We start from the raw sequence: 17,315 nt of genomic DNA, 5'->3' as shown, positions 1-17,315 counted from the left end.
AGAAATTAAAACCAGAGTATGTTATAAACGTGCTGGAGTTACATGACTGACTTCATTTAAAGGCAACAAACAAGAACCAAAAGTTTAAAAAAGGTTATATTTATGAGAAAATAATTAAAGGATAATAGAATTTAAAATAAAAATGATATTTCTGCCATTCAATGGGAGAAAAACAGCAGGTGCTCTGATTTTATGAATAACCTTTGTTAAATAAACAAGATTTCCTATTTTGAAAGAAATCTATTGAAATACCACAGGTAAAATCCCATTAAAAAATATCAAGGGGATTGTTCATTCATTTTGCTAGTACAGAATTCTAAAAAGCAGATGCAACAGCAAAATCAGATTAGGGGTGCTTTTATATTGCAGTGCTATTATTTCATTTTGGTTGAAATTATCATTTTAACATCATTCTAGTTGTATGGAATGTTAACAGTTTCTTGCATATGTACACAATAAATAACAATTCTAGTTCATATGTAGCTATAATCAGATAATGTATCAAAAGGGTTTAACTAGTTTATCAATAATTTCTAAATATAAGCACTTATTTGAAGGCATGGTTTTTGAGATACTATATTGTTTTCTTTGAATTCTTTTAATTTCTTTGAATTAAGAGAATTCTGTTTTTATCATTGCAGAGAAATTGGAATATTTCATTTTTGAATTTTCCTAATTGACAGCCAAGAAGAAATATTTTTTAAAAATCACAGCATCAAAAAATCACATTAGGTTGAAAAAGTCATTTCTAAACTCTTACCAGTTTTATTGAGATTTGAGTAATTTGCTCTGTAACAGCTCCATCAATCTTGAACTAGGAAGGAAGTCACCAGTATATTGTGCTGTTCTTATAAAGTATCCCAGGAACAAGTGGATGCCATAGAAATTCAAGAATATCATTCACCCTCTAGTGAATCAATCACTGGAAAAGAGAAACAACAAAAACAAAAATAATACTATAATTAATACAATGCATTTAGGTATTGCTAGATGTTTTATAATATTTATAAATAAATTCAATATGAGCCAAAATCTATTCTCACATAATATCTTAAATTATATATATATATATATATATATATATATATATACATATATATATATACATGCATGCATACATACATACATACATATATCATCATAATACCTTGGAGTACATATTGATTTCCTAACTACAAAGTATACAATTATGAATTACAACACATGAAAAACCAGTTTTCATATTTATGAGATATTCTTTAAAACTCAAGGTACATATAATTTTACTATCACTATTAGTTTACATCAGGCTATCATTTTTTCCCGATGGAAATCATTTTCTGATTGTCAAGTTTTAGAAGATTACTTTATTGGGAATGCAAACATCCAGGCAAGTCTAAAAGTTGTGAATCAGCTACTCTTTCTTTGTATAGTAAATGAATAATATATATTTTTAAAATTTCTATTTTTGCTCATTTTCCTTATTATAGGAACCAAGAGATTTTTTATTGATATGTTTGTCTAAATGTAACAGTAAGCATCCTGACATACACAGGAGGACCTGCTATCACAGGTTCTTAGATCTGCATTCATAAAAGGAAAGCAAGAGTTCAGGAACCAAGATGGTGGAGTGAGAGCAAGTACTCACCTAAGCTCTAAGACAAACTCCTTCAGATAGCTCTAAAAAGAGAATCTGAACAAATTTTAGAGTGGCAGAATCCAAAAGGAGACAGAGTGTGGTAGATTTCCAAGCCAGGACAGCCTGGAGGTCAATAGGAAGGATCTGTTGAATGGGGCAGGAGGAGCTCACAGATCACAGGCTATACCAGCATGGTCTCTGCCACAGCAAAGTTGAGCAAGAAGCCTTAGGCAGTCTGAAGCAGAAGCAGCATTGCAGATTCCTAAACATATCAGCCCAGGACAGGAGTCCAGTGGAACTGAGTGACAGAGAGGCGCAGAACTCCAGGTAACAGCAATAACCAGTCCTGAGATTATCAGCCCACAGATTAAATGTCTGTAAGTCATCTACTTGAACTTCCGGGAGCCAAGATGTCAGAGTGATCTGTAAATGCTATCTCCCTCCCCTTGTTAACCTTGACAAACCCAGAGAATATTTCCCCAGGAAAAATCCTGGAACAGTGGGATCAGCTGAAGGGATAAACAGTCTCTTAGCCTGCAAGGCTAGGAAAATGACAAAGGGAGTCTCTCTTGATGTGGCTAAAGGGGATCAAGGCAGGACCAGAGCTATCCCAGACAGCCCCACCTCAGTGAACTGGGGGGAGATCCTGAGCCCCAAGGGAGGTGGAACCCACAATCACCAACACCAGGTCCCCAGGTATACTTCAGCACAGCCAAGGGAATCAGGAAGACACTAGCATAGATGGGATTCACCAACCACTGAACTTGCCTATGCTTTAGTTCAGGAGAGGAGACCTCCTGTGGTCAGAACACACCTCTTCCACACTTAATGCAGCAAGCTCCAGGGTAAATCTGGGGAAATTCAGAAAGACATTACCTGGCCTCTGCTTTGGCATACCAGTCAGCTCAGCACCAGGTAAACTGCAGCATTTTAGCTTCTAGCTGAAAGAACCAGAGGCCACAATACACAGAGCCTCAAGTTCTAAGCACAAGAACTGTGGGACAGAGCCCCCTGTACCTCAGAAACAGAGATCTACTTTAAAAGCCAGGAAAAGGGTGATCATCATAGAGGTCAGCATTGAGACCGTACTCCCATCTGAAACTCCATAAGGAATATGAACTGGTCTCAAGCTCAAGGAACATTCTTAGAAGATCTCAAGAAGGATTATAAAAGCCAAATTAGAGAAGCAGAAGAAAAACTGGCCAATGAGTTTAAAAATATGAAAAAAAAAATCACAAGACAATTTAAAGGGAAAATTGGAAAAATGGAAAAGGAAGCACAAAACCTAACTGGGAAAATTGGACAAATGGACAAAGGAAGTAGAAAAACTAACTGGAGAAAAATAACTCATTAAAAGGAACAATTTGACAGATGGAAAAAGAGATGCAAAAATTAACTGAAGAAAATAATGTCTCAAAAATTAGAATTGGGTAAGCTAATGACTCTATGAGACATCAAGAATCAGTCAAAGAGAATCTAAAGAATGAAAAAATAGAAGAAAATGTAAAATATCTCATTGGGGAAACAACAGACCTGGAAAATAGATGCAGGAGAGAAAAATCTAAGAATTATTGGTCTACCAGAAAGCCATGATGAAAAAAAGAGCCTGGACAATGTCTTCCAAGAACTCTTCAAGGAAAACTGCCCAGAGGTCCTAGATCCAGAGGGCAAAATAGTTATTTAAAGATCCACCATTCACCTCCTGAAAGGGATCCCAAACTAAAAACACCAAGGGATATCGTTGCCAAATTCAGAACTATCAAGTGAAGAAGAAAACACTGCAGGGAGCCAGAAAGAAACAATTCAAATATTGAGGAACTACAGTTAGGAACACACAGGACACTGAAGCTTCTACATTAACAGATCTGAGGGATTGGAATATGATATTCTGTAAGGCAAAAGAGCTGGGACTACAACCAAGGATCAGTTACTCAGCAAAACTTAGCATAATATTTCAGGCAAAAATATGGACAGTCAATGAAAAAAGAAATTTCCACACCTTCCGGGTGAAAAGGTCAGAACTCAATAGAAAATTCAATCTTCAAACACTAGTCTCAAAAGAGGCATAAAAAGGTAAGCGGGGGAAAAAGAAAGAAAAAACTTGTTATTCAATGTGGGCAAACTGTTTACATTCCTATAAGGGAAGATGATACTTGTTAATCTTGAGAATTGTATATTTATCATGATATTTGAAAGGGATATCCATTGATAGAGCGAGCGGGTATAAATTAAATGATGTGATGATAAAAAAATGTGATTTAAGGGTGCAAAGGGATTGTAATGGGAGATGTGAAAAGAAGGAGGCAGAAAAGGTAAATCACATCACAGGAAGAGCCACAAAAACATACTGCAGTAGAGGGAAAGAGGGGCGGGAGATGAGCACTGTTTGAGATTTATTCTCATCTGATTTTGTCTAAGGAGGGCACAACAAACTCGATTAAGTATAGAAATCTAACTAGCTCTATAGTCAGTAGGAGGGGAAAGGGGAAAGAAAAGGGAGGGGAGGTTAAAAGGAGGGAAGAAGTAGTAAGGGAAAAGGGGAGTAAAAGGGAGGGGAATTGATAGAAGGGAGGGAAGATTGAGGGAGGCAATGGTCAAAGATTTAAATTCTACTGTGGAAGGAAAAGGAAAAGGGAGAACGAAAAGCATAAATGGCAGGGAAAGAGGATGGAGGGAAAGACACAGATAGTGATCGTAACTGTGAATGTGAATGGGATGAACTCTCCCATAAAACAGACAACTCACCTCCAATGAGGAGGAAATTAAAACAATAATCAGAAATTACTTTGCCCAATTGTATGCTCATAAATTTGACAATCTAAGTGAGATGTATGAATATTTTTTAAAAGTGGAAATTACCCATATTAACAGAAGAGGAAGTTGAATATTTAAATAACCCCAACTCAAAAAAGAAATTGAACAAGCCTTCAATGAACTTCCTAGTGAAAAATCCAGAGCCTAATGGATTTGCAAGTGAATTCTATCAAACATTTAAAGAACAATTAATTCCAATACTATATAGACTATTTGGGAAAATTGGTGAAGAAGGAGTCCTATCAAATTCCTTATATGATATAAATATAGTTCTGATACCTAAACCAGAAAGATCCAAAACAGAGAAAGAAAATTATAGACAAATTTCTCTAATGAATATAGATGCAAAAAATTTAAATAAGATATCAGCAAAAAGAATATAGCAACTTATCACAAGAATAATACATTATGATCAGGTAGGACTTATACCAGGAATGCAGGACTGGTTCAATATTAGGAAATCTATCAGCATTATTGATCATATCAACAACAAAACTAACAGAAAACATATGATTGTCTCAATAGATGCAGAAAAAGCTTTTGACAAAATACACCCCCCCATTTCTACACTGGAGATCATAGAAATAAATGGAGCCTTCCATAAAATAATAAGCAGTATCCACCTAAAAACCATCAACAGGCATTATATGTAATGAGGATAAGCAAGATGCATTTCCAATAAGATCAGGGGTGAAACAATAATGTCCATTATCACCACTGTTATTCAATATTGCACTAGAAATGTTAGCTTTAGCAATAAGAGAAGAAAAAGAAATGGAAGGAATTCGAATAGGCAAAGAAGAAACTAAGTTATTACTCTTTGCAGATAATATGATGATATACTTAGAGAATCCCAAAGAATCAAGTAAAAAACTACTTGAAATAATAAACAATTTTGGCAAAGTTGCAGGTTACAAGATAAACCCACATAAATCATCTGCATTTCTATATATTACTAACAAAGCCCAACAACAAGAGATAGAAAGAGAAATACCATTTAATGCTAAGGTATACACTATAAATATCTGAGAGTTTACCTGCCAAAATAAATTCTAGGACTATGTGAAAACAATTACTAAACACTTCTCACACAAATAAAGGCACATCTAAGTAAGTAGAAAAATATCAGTTGCTTGTGGGTAGGCTGAGCTAATATAATAAAAATGACAATTCTACCTAAACTAATTTACTTATTCGGTGGCATACAAATCAAACTACAAGATAATTATTTTTTAGAGCTAGGAAAAATAATATTAAAATTCATCTGGAAGAACAAAAGGTCCAGAATATCAAGGGAACTAATGAAAGGAAATGCTAGGGAAGGTGTCCTAGCCCCATGTCCTAGCCCTACCAGATCTCAAATTGTATTATAAAGCAGCATACTCAAAACCACTAGGTACTGGTTAAGAAATAGAGGGGCAGACCAGTGGAATAGGTTAAGTACTCAAGACACAGTAATCAATGAATATAGCAATCTACTGTTTGATAAACCCAAGGACCCTAACTTCTGGGAGAAGAACTCACTGTTTGACAAAAATTGCTCGTAAACTGTATAACAGGTATGGTGGAAACTGGGCATAGACCAATGCCTGACACCATACACAAGAAAAAAGTCCAAACGGATACATGATCTAGGTGTAAAGACTGATACTATACACAAATTAGGGGAGCAAGCAATAGCATATTTGTCAGATTTGTGGAGAATGGAGGAATTTATGACCAGACAGGAGATAGAGAACATTATGAAATATAAAATGGATCATTTTGAGTATATTAAATTGAAAAGTTTTTGCACAAACAAACCCAATGCACCCAAGTTCAGGAGAGAAGTAGAAAACTGGGAAGTAATTTCTGCAAGTAGTGTCTGTGATAAATGCCTCATTTCTAGAATATATAGAGAACTGAGTCAAATGTACAAGAGTACAAGTCATTCCCCAATTGACAAATGGTCCAAGGTTTATGAATGGCCAGTTTTCAGAGGGGCTCCTTGGAGGTTTCCCAGAGTCCTCATCTGGCACTCAAACCTTTTTACCAGAAACTAAGCTCCAAAGTAAAACCTCACCTTAGAGTATTTTTATCTTTTTTTTAGAGCCAGAGTGCATCACAATCCTTTGACCCCGTGCCCGCAATAAAAAAAACAAAAGGTACTTGGGACCCTCCTACCAAACAACTCCTCTAAGCAAGCTTCCCACAATGGGCAGGCTCATCAATGGGTAATAAAGATCTTTAGTCACATTAAAATAATTAACAATACAAATACATACACTGTTTCTAGTTAAAGAAATTCTTGTTTCCATACTCTACTCCTTGTAAAGACTCTTGATTGAAAGAGACAAGATTCAATCAGAGGCACTTGATTATACTAAAACAAAAACAGCAAAAGATCCTATTTTGATTGTCACACTAAATAATTTTGGTAAACAAAGGACACTTTATGACTCAGCAATATTTTAGAAACTACTTGATAATTAGATTTACTAATTAATGTGATCTCACTCTGAAGGTAATTTCTCTCTATTCAAATTTAATATTTTAATACTTCTTTAAGTTTTTGTGTTTATTTGTGGTGTGATTTGGAAGAAATAAAAATACTTTGGAAAATGGAACACATAGAAATTGAAGATTTAAGTAGAAGGAAAAATTGAAATAGAAAGTTGAGCCTGATAAGTCATTAAATGATCCTCTCTGTTGAGTCCAAAATTCCCATTCCATCTAAATAGACACGACATTACTTCCTCAATGGCAGTGCCTTTGACTCTGTCGCTCAGAATATGCGCTGCATCAACTTAACTGAAAATAACAAACTTTCCCTTAGAAGGAGCTTATTTTGATTTTTTTCAGTTTCTACTATCAGCACCATATTGACAAGAGTGATAGGTTCTTTGTTCATACCCTTTGATCTAGCAATGGCACTACTAGGTCTGTATCCCAAAGAGGTGATAAAAGAGAGCAAGGGACCCATACATACAAAACTATTTATAGCTGCTCTTTTTGTGATGACAAAGAATAAGAAATTGAAGGATGCCCAACAATTGGGGAATGGCTGAACAAACTGTGCTATACGAATGTAATGGGATACTAATGTGCTATAAGAAATGATGGGCAGGCGGATTTCAGAAAAATCTGGAAAGACTTACATGAACTAATGCTGAGTGAAGTGAGCAGAACCACGAGAACACTGTTCACATTAACAGCAATTCTGTTATGAACAACTTTGATAGTTTTTTTTTAGCAATACAATGACCTAAGACAATTCCAAAAGACTAAAGATGGAAAATGCTATCCATATCCAGAGAAAGGGCTATGGAATCTGAATGCAGATCAAAGTACATTATCTTGTGTTTTTTTTCTTTCTCATGGTTTTTCCCTTTTGTTCTGATTCTTCTTTCACCATATGACTAATGTGAAAATATGTTTAATATTATTGTATGTGTATAGTGTATATCATATTGCTTGCCATCTTGGAGAGGGGAGAGAGGAGAAGCGGAGGGGAGGGAGAAGAAAGGGAGGGGAAAATTTGAAACTAAAAATCTTATAAAAATGTTGAAAAAAATTAAAAAGAATGATTGGTTCTGAGAAAGGATAATGACTAAGAATTTTTTTAAAACTGCAGAGGGTGGGGAAGGAAGTTAGTTGTGGCTAAGGAATCACCCAGAGAATGTTTGGAATCTACAAGTAGTTTGAAATCTACTGTCTACCAAGGTCTGAATTAGACTTTAACGTGTGGTTATTAATTCTGAAAGGCATCTGCACCTCTTCTTTCTTCCTTTTCCCATTTCCTTCTATAACTATTCCTCTTGAGCACTGATTTTGAAGTCTTCTAGTATAGGTTCAGATCCCAACTTTCCTATATGATATCTGTGAAACCTTAAATAAATAATTTAGCCTCCCTGGGTCTCAGTTTCCTCATCTGCAACATCATCTCTAAAGTCCGTTACAGTTCTACTTCTAACGATCTTTTTCTTAGAATTTTCTAATAAGTAAAGAGATAACATGTGAAAGTGAGTTGGTATATATGTACACATGTATATCTAAACATAAATATACATTCATATATGTGTATATGCACACAGAGATATACGTGTGGACGTATAAAATGTCAGACAAGCACAATTTATAATAATACTGTCATATTCTCTTCTCGTCCCAAAGCATATGAAATGAAAAGCCTTCTTTAATTTGACAAGATGCTCTTCATATAAAACCAAGATCTAGTATTATTTGTAATTCCAGGAACACTACAAGTTGTGTGAATAAGAACATGGTACTTGGAACTTGTTTAGTTTAACAAGCCAGTCTCCACCCTCAGTATTTTTTGATACTTCTTCAGCATCAGCTGATATAAGACTGAGAAATCCTACTGCAAGGGATGGGGGAAGTAGAGGTGAAGAGAATAGGTGTCCCCCAAGGTTAATGATAAGGAGGTTAACGATAACGATAAAAGATCCAGTTACAAACAAATGTTCACAGCATTATTTGTACTAGCAAGAAACTAGACACTAAATAGGTGCCGATCGATTATGGAATACGCCATCAAACTGTGGTATATAAGAATACTTAATATTAAATTAAATATTAAATAATATTATTTAATACTTATTTAATAATTTAATAACATTTAATATTATTTATAATAATTTATAATGATATTATAAAATTATTTAATAGTATTAAAGAATATTAAAGAATAGTATTTCCCAAAAGAATGAAGATCTATGAATTGATAGTGAATAAAAAAGTGAGCCCAAACAAGAGTATAAAGAATTACTGCATCATTGTAAATAAAGATAATACTAAAAGACAGCAACACTCGAATCACAAACAAGAGCAAAGCTGGTGTCAAATGACTAAAGGTAACGTGCAATTCTTCCTGTCTTTCAACAATCAGCAAACACCAACAACAAAATGGAAAGTGACAGTTTCTATCACTCACAACCAGTCTCTTAGGCAGCTGGTTGAACTGTTTTCAGGGTAGATACTTTGAGAGGGCATTGTTTCAGTTTCTATTGTGCTGAAACATAATGTAGCAATTAAGCAAAAGACAAAATAAGGGGGAAAGGCAAAAGAGCACTTCTGATCAACAAATCAGTTTTGGAGGTATAAAGAAATACACCATGCCTATGAACCTATGATGTTTAACTAAATTTCATTAATAGAGATTAACTTTTGCTATTTTGTAAAATAACTGTTTTATATATGTATATACATATATACATATACATATATACACACACATATGTTTGTGTGAGTGTGTGTTCGTGCTATATGTGTCACATCTGGTGCAATAGATAGAGTGATGGACCTAGAGTTAGGAAGATCTAAGTTCAAATGAAGCCTCAGACATTTGTCAGCTGTGTGACCCTGAGCAATTCACTTTGCTGTGTTTGTCTCAGTTTTCTCATCTCTAAAATGAGCTGGAGAAGGAAATAGCAAACCACTCCATTATCTTTGCCAAGGAAATCTCAAATGAGGTCATGAAGAGCTGGACAAAACCGCAAGAAAAAATAATGAAAACACACACACATTTACAACAACTGAGGGATTTGGGCAGAAACTGAAAGCATTTCTAAAATCTAGTTTAGAAAAAAATGAAGGAAAAATATAAACAGTTAATTTAAAAAATCCATGAAAAGATGCCCCAAACAAGGTGTTTTTTGCACTGCCACCTGGTCTTTCTTCCTCTCAGATGAGTATTAAAAACTGTATTATTGTAATAATTTCATTTTTAGAAAGAACCTATGGTTTCTGGTTGTGACAATTTCTGTTCCAGTCTCTTAATGAACATGAATCAGACACTGCAATTTTCTCAGGTATTTCTTACCAAATGGTCCAAATAAAATCAGTGCCTTTTGAGAAACTAAATAGACTTGTGTTTGCAGAAAAATAAAAGCAAAATGAAAGACTTCATTAAGAGATGGAAATAATCTTGTCAGTCTACTCATGCCACTACAATTCTCCTAGATAGAAGAAGTAAGAATAAGCAAATTTCAAATTCTGAAGAATAGAAAACATCTTTAGGTATTTGATGAGGATACGAAAGCTGGGATCCTTCTGCAAGGTAGCAAGGCAGGTGCATACAAGTTTCTAAGACACAGAACAGAGACAGATACAGAGACACAGACAGACAGAAAAGTAGAGATAGATCAATAGATCAATCGGTAGATAATGAAACTACTAAAGTACTTTCTTGCTATCAGATACTATTTTAAGTATTGGGAACATAAACAAACATGAACTAGCAAAACTGTACTTACTTTCTAGGAGCTTACACGATAGTATAGTGAATACCACACCACACCTGGAGTCAGAAAACTGTGTTTGAATTCTGCTTTATACACTTACTGGCTGGGTAGGTAACTCTGGGCAAGGCATTTTAGACCTATGTTTGCTTCAGTTTTCTCATCTGTATAGTAGGGATAATAATAATAATACCCACATTACAGAATAGATACAATCAAATTAAATAGTACAGAGTTTCCCAAAAGTCTTAGGGTAGTTTTAAGTATTAACAAACTTAAGACTTCCCTAATGCTTTTGGGACAATTTGTATACATAAAAGGCCTTGTGAGCCTAAAAGTGCTACACAAATGTGAGCTGTTATCATTGTATTTTAATAAGGGGAAGACAACATGCGCATATATATATATATGTATATATATATATGAATATCACAGGCAACTTGTAAAATTTAAGAATATGTATTTTTGCTGGTTTTAACGAATAAATATTTGCTTATTTTATATTACACATATACATGCATACATATATACATTTGTATATATAAGGGGTGTGTGTTACATATATATTATATATGTATCCATTACACTATGCTGCTATATACATAGATATGCTTACATACATGTATAAATGTACATATAAATACATACATATAGAATATGTGTGTATAAATAATATAGAAATATATGCTATTATGTATGCACATGTGTGTATATGCATGTATATGTATATATTTGAATATGTATGTGTGTATGTACATATGGATATGAAACAGCTTGGGATACTCTGTTACCATGGCCTATCAGTTTTCACCTTTGTAACATCTCTCTATTGTTGTACCCCTTTCTCTCCTCTGCTACCACTCTGGTACAGATCCTCATCACCTCAAGTTTGAACTACTGCAATAGCCTGTTGGTGAGTCTTCCTGCTTCAAGATTTCTCCCCACTCCAATCCATCTCTCATTCAGTCACTAAAATGATATTTCTAAAGCACAGATGTGATCATATCATACTCTTACTTAAAAAAAGAAAAAAAAATACAACAAAACAAAACTAGTAGTTCCTTCTTGCCTCTAGTAGCAAAAACAAAATGCTCTGTTTGGCACTCAGACTCCTTTATAACCTATCCCTCTCCTTCCTTTCCAGTCTTTCATACCTCACATGTACTCTCCTAATTTTTTTTAATAGATTGCTTTCTTCAGTTAACTTTTGCATCTCCTTTTCCATTTGCCCAATTGTTCCTTTTAAGGAATTATTTTCTCCAGTTAGGTTTTATACTTCCCTTGCCATTTGTACAATTTTTCTTTTTAAGGAACTGTTCTCTTCAGTGAATTCTTTTTTCATATTTTTAAAATCACTGGCCAGTTTTTCATCTATTTCTCTAATTTGCCTTTTAAAATCCTTCTTGAGCTCTTCCAAGAGTGTTCCTTAGGTTTGAGACCAGTTCATATACACTTTTGAAGTTTCAGATGGGAGTACAGTCTCAATGGTGACCTCTTTGGTATTTGTGTTTTGGATCTTGTCCATAAAAAGATTCTATGGTCTTTTCTGGTTTGCTTCTTGTTCATGATGATCACCCTTTTCCTGGTTTTTACAGTACATCTCTGCTTCTGGGGCATAGGGGCTCTGTCCTACAGTTCTTGTGCCTAGAACTTGAGGCTTTGTGTGTTATGGCCTCTGGTTCTTTTAGCCAGAAGCTAAAATGCTGCAGCTTACTTGGTGCTGAGCTGACTGGTATTCGAAAGCAGAGACCAGGTGAAGTCTTTCTGAGTTTCCAGAGATTTACCCTGGAGTTAGCAGCACTAAGTGTGGGGGAGGGGTGGTCTGGCCACAGGAGGTCTCCTCTGCTGAGCTAGAGCATAGGCAACTTCAGCAGTTTGTGATCCTGTCTGTGCTAGTGTCTTCCTGATTTCTCTGGGGTATTGAGGTATGCCTGGGGTCCTGGTGTTGGTGATTGTGGGCTCCACCCCCCTGGTGCTCATGATCTCCTCCCAGTTCTCTGAGGTGGGGCTGTCTGGGACAGCTCCAGCCCTGCATTGGTCTCCTTCTGCCACAGTAAGAGGGACCTCCTTTGTGATTTTCCTAGCCTCAAGGGCTAAGAGACTGTTTACCCCTTTGGCTGATCCCACAGTTCTAGAATTTTTCCTGGGGAAATATTCTCTGGGCTTTTCAAGGTCAACAAGGGGAGGGAGATAGCAATTATTGATCACACCACCATCTTGGCTCCCAGAAGTTCAAGTAGGTGACTTACAGACATTAAATCTGTGGGCTGATAGTCTCAGGAGCAGCTGCTACAGTTACCTGGAGTTCTGAGGTTCTGTCTTGGTCACTTCCACTGGACTCCTGAACTGGGCTGACATGTTTGAGATTCTGCAGTGCAGAGATGCTGCTTCAGATCATCCAGGGCTTCCTGCTTGACTTTGCTATGGTGGGGTCCAGCCTGTACACTATGCTCCTCCAGTCCTGTGCAACAGATCCTTCCCTTTGACCTTTCAGTCTGTCCTGGGTTGGAAATCTGCCACTCTGTCTCCAATTGAATTCTGCCACTCTAAAATTTGCTCAGATTCTCTTTTTAGAGGTATCTGAAGGAGTTTGTCCTAGAGGTTAGGTAAGTATGAACTATCACTCTGCCATTTTGGCTCCACCCTTACATGTACTCTTCATTCCAGGGACATTGGCCTCTTGGCTTTTCCAGAAACCATTCCCTTTATCTCTTGGCTCTGGGCATTTTTCTCTTGCTCTCTCCCATGTCAGGAACAGTCTACCTTTTCCCCTCCACCTACTGATCTCCCCAGTTTCCTTGAAGTGTCAACTAAAATCTATCCTAGTATAGGAACCCTTTCCCAACCCTTCTTAGTTCTCATGCTTTCCATCTATTAATTATTTCCTATTTATGCTGTATACAGCTTGCTTTATTTATGTTTGTTTGCATATTGTCACCCTCATTAGATCACAAGCTCCTTGAGGGCAGAGATTGTCTTTTATCTTTTTGTATTCATCTGCTTAGTATAACCCATAGTAGGCACTTCATAAATGTCAATTGCTTAATATTGATTATGTGACCCTTGGCAAGTCATATAACTTTTAATACACTATGCATTAGGATTATAAGCCCAGTGAAGGTGCTAATCTTCGTTGACATAACAAGTTCCACCCTAGGACTTCCTTACACACACATGAAGTCAAATATCTAAAAAGAACAAACACAAATGTATTCTAGTATTACATGTAGTGTATATAGTACACATACATATATATACACATATATGTGCATGTGTGTATGAATATTCTTCCACAATTATATATGTCTACCATAGTTAGTGGAAGCTAGATGGCTCATTGGATGGAGTGCTAACTTGGAGTCAGGAAGATCTAAGTTCAAATGCAGCCTCAGAGACTTAGTAGACTAGTGACATGGGCAAGTCACTTAACCTATAATCCACTGGAGAAGAGAATGGAAACTACTATTCCAGTATTTTTCCAAGAAAACCCCCAAAAAGGAAATGACTGAACACAAAAAAGAGCATGATATCATCAAAAGAATATGAACTCTTCAGGAAAGGAGTTGATATAAATTAATACAAACACACAGAGACAGCAACAGACACACAGCCAGATAGATATTCAGATATCACATATATATGATGCAAACATTTTTATGTATTTTAATTCAGATAAGCACCTTTTCTGAGACTGCATCAGTGGCAGGAATGAAAAATTGATCATTTCTGATTCATTGTTTCTATTCTCTATGACATGTTGCCTACATATATATATATACATGCATACATATATGTATGTGTATGTGTGTACATATATACAAATTTTTGATAGCTATATTCCAATATAATTGGTTTCCTTTTTTATTCTTCTTATTTTACTTTATACATCTGAAAGAAAGAATTCTGTGAAGGATTCACCAGGCTGCCAAATGAGTCTACGACACTGAAAAATTATTAAGAACCCTGACACAGATCTATATATATTTATATCTCTATCTATCTATGTTTCTACTTATCTATGTATCTATCTATCTAATTATCAACCTAGGTGTGTGTGTGTGTGTGTGTGTGTGTATGTATATGAAGTATGTGTATACAGCTAACTTTACACTTGACTTCACTAGAGATCAGTTTGCATTTATATGGCTGCATGCAGAACCACTGCATTATCAGAACACAGGGAGCAGTTTTATTATTTGAGTAATTAATGCACTCCAAGGGACCTTTCAATTAATGTTGGCCTATGACAAATCTGTAGAAACATTAGTCACAAAATCCATACCTCCCACATATCTGGTATTGGACATCTTCCACTCTGATTTATTCTTATAGCAGTATGGTGATGGGAATAAGAAGTTAAGTAAAACAATTTGTGAAAATCATCAAGATTATCTCAGCCTCTAAGCTATAATAAGATGTTACATAGAGCTGAGTATAGCCCAGCAGACAGTCTCTGAGACTGCCTTTGTAATTCCCTCTGACAGTGATGAAAGCGCTAAAGGAAGGAATATTAAGGAGGAATTACATAATACATTCAGCCAGCCAATTGTTAGCTTGTTTGCTGTGGATTTAAACACTGCCACAGGCATCTGAAGGCTGGCCACACACTGTGTAAAATGTCACTAGGCTTTGCTGTCTCTCTTGCTGTGCTCTACAGAGCAGAAAATTAATATGAGCACATTTGGGGGAGATGGGATATTTGTACAAAAATAGTGTTAAAATTTTCCTACCCCCCCCCCCCTCTCCCAAAGAAAGCAAATATAATACTTACACAGTGTGGTCACAATAATGATTTCTAAGGAGCCACCAGAAAGACTTGTATTAATGATGTCAAGCATGTTACAAATTCAAAATTATTTTAGTACAAGTTCCAAATTATATTTTTGCTCAAAAATACCTCAATTTAAAAGGTGCACACACACACACACAATATCCACATATATGTCTGTATTCAAAATAAAAAATTTAATAACAGGATCCAAAATAAGAATATTAATTAAACTGTATCAGTAATCCCAAATTTATGGCCCTCTGATTCAATTTATTTTGTTTTCTGTGTTCCTTTGGAAGAATTATTTGTCAACTTAATATGATTTCATCATGCAAGTCTTTGCCATGTCATAAAAATTTGGTGCTGGAAGGAATTGAGTTATATAATAGCATTAATCCCTAGAGATTTTTCCTTTTCCTTTTTTTGGTGATCAAGTTTTCTTTTTGTGAACATTATCTATGATCTAGTAATATTGTCTAATCACACAATACAAGTGGCTCAGAGGGCTTTTTATACTTGAGATGGAAGAAAACTCAGATGTTTTCTAGTCTAACGCTCTTGATTTATACAAATGAGAATACTGAGACCCAGAGAAAGTGATTTGCCCAAGGTTACACAGGGAGTAAATATCATATAAGATTTGAATCTAGGTCCTGTGATTCCAAAGACTGACCTCTTTCTTCTAATCCAAATTTCTTTGCCCTTTCTAAGAATGTCATAAATGTGTTCCTTTGTTAAACAAGTACCATATTTGAACAATGAATTGTTCATCTCAACACATTACACTCCATTTTCTCACACTATCTAGCTGAAAACTAACGTACAAAGTTAGTATAAAAGTGTGGGAAACTTTTCACAGTACCACAGAATCAGATTATCATATGACATTTAAAGCTTCATTTAGGAGATCATATGCCCAAAAGGTTTCATAACCCCAAATGACTTGTAATCAATAAATTCAGTAAGATACATGCAGTTTACCTATCACCATAGCTTTCTTTCAATTTAGTATTGCTTTTTGCTGCCTTCCCTTGCAACACCGAAACAAAGCAAAATATTCTACAAGGCCACTACATCCTGTCTACAAGTCAATGTCATTATCCTGTAAAGAATGACCTTTAGAGAATGGTGCAAATATTTGCTCTGCCAATGCTTTCTTAGTTCAGGATACCAGAAAAATTTAAGAATCTCTGTAAATCTAAACCCCACTGCTTCTTACCCATCATTCAACTGAAACAATGTATAGATACAGATAAGTCAAGGATAGGGACTAAGGAAAGACTATTCAATTAAATCATTGATGACTTTGGAGAAGTCATCAATGTTTTGTTTCAATGCTTCAAGGATCCATCCTTTCTTAGTGTATATAATCCCTTCATCATGGCAGATTATTATATAATATGCTCCATCTCTTAGCAGGCTGTCATCACAGATGCTTAGGGCTCAGAAGACATTTAGTCCAACCCGTATCAGAACAAGATGACCTTCTGTGGTTGAAAACAAATAATCCTGGGTCTTCTAATTTCTGCTAATGAGCCTCTCTGAACTTATCTAGGCTGCTCCTTGACCAACAGAGACACAAAATCTATTACCAGGATTGGACTTGAACCCTTTCCCAGTTGATAAAATCTTCTCAAGTGTGGACTCTTCTAGTATAACTTTAGAAGGTCCAGGGTAACTTTGGTGTGATACAAGGCATAAAAGTAGGATTTTAGTGTACTGCTTTTCAACCATATTTTGATTCTTACAGTTTTTATCCTATTGGCTCCATTTCCTCTCTATGTCAATTCACATCATTGGTGTATAATTTAGATTATAAATGTTTAAAGGGAAGGAATTGCATGTGGATTTTTTTCTTTATATCAGCTAATAC

General features: G+C 35.5%; 1 protein-coding gene across 1 annotated transcript in view; it reads right to left on the bottom strand.

The window, feature by feature from the left end:
* Positions 1-17,315, bottom strand: part of LOC140501080 (disks large-associated protein 1-like) — an 890,990-nt gene that overhangs the window by 706,001 nt on the left and 167,674 nt on the right. Inside the window, exon 2 of the mRNA XM_072604298.1 lies at positions 761-922. The gene's annotated coding sequence lies outside the window, so the exon portion shown is untranslated. The remainder of the gene's footprint in view (positions 1-760; positions 923-17,315) is intronic.

Source organism: Notamacropus eugenii, chromosome 4 (genome assembly GCF_028372415.1).
Source record: "Notamacropus eugenii isolate mMacEug1 chromosome 4, mMacEug1.pri_v2, whole genome shotgun sequence".
Taxonomy (NCBI): Eukaryota; Metazoa; Chordata; class Mammalia; order Diprotodontia; family Macropodidae; genus Notamacropus; species Notamacropus eugenii.
The sequence above is the reverse complement of the archived record's forward strand: the minus strand, read 5'-3'. Positions and strand labels throughout refer to the sequence as shown.